Source organism: Arachis duranensis, unplaced genomic scaffold (genome assembly GCF_000817695.3).
Source record: "Arachis duranensis cultivar V14167 unplaced genomic scaffold, aradu.V14167.gnm2.J7QH unplaced_Scaffold_66676, whole genome shotgun sequence".
NCBI classification, from domain to species: domain Eukaryota; kingdom Viridiplantae; phylum Streptophyta; class Magnoliopsida; order Fabales; family Fabaceae; genus Arachis; species Arachis duranensis.
The window spans coordinates 20403-21208 of NW_026265021.1; positions in this window are offsets into that span (position 1 = coordinate 20403).

The following is an 806-nucleotide window of genomic DNA, read 5'->3' on the forward strand; positions in this document are numbered from 1 at the left end:
TCAAAGACTCTGGTTGACAACTTCTTGTCATGCCATTTCTTTGCCTTTTCCTTATAAATTTTTGCATTTTCAAAGGCATTGAGTCTGAACTCCTCTAGCTCATTTAGCTGGAGCAGTCTTTTTTCACCAGCTAACTGTGCATCCATGTTTAGGAATCTGGTTGCCCAGTAGGCCTTATGTTCCAGTTCCACAGGCAAATGACAGGCCTTCCCATACACCAGTTGGTATGGAGAGGTTCCTATAGGAGTGTTGAATGCTGTTCTGTATGCCCACAAAGCATCATCCAAGCTCTTTGCCCAATCCTTTCTTCGGGCTATCACAGTCCGTTCCAGGATTCTCTTTAGTTCTCTGTTAGAGACTTTAGCTTGCCCATTTGTCTGTGGGTGATACGGAGTTGCCACTTTGTGACTAATTCCATATCTAACCATAGCAGAGTATAGCTGTTTATTGCAGAAATGAGTACCCCCATCACTGATTAGGACTCTGGGAACACCAAATCTACTGAAGATATATTTTTGGAGGAATTTCAGCACGGTCTTAGTATCATTAGTGGGTGTAGCAATTGCTTCTACCCACTTAGATACATAGTCCACTGCCACCAGAATGTAAGTGTTTGAGTATGATGGTGGGAATGGTCCCATGAAGTAAATTCCCCATACATCAAACAATTCTATCTCTAATATCCCTTGTTGAGGCATGGCATATCCATGAGGCAGGTTACCAGCTCTTTGGCAACTGTCACAGTTACGCACAAACTCTCGGGAATCTTTATAGAGAGTAGGCCAGTAGAAGCCACATTGGAGGAC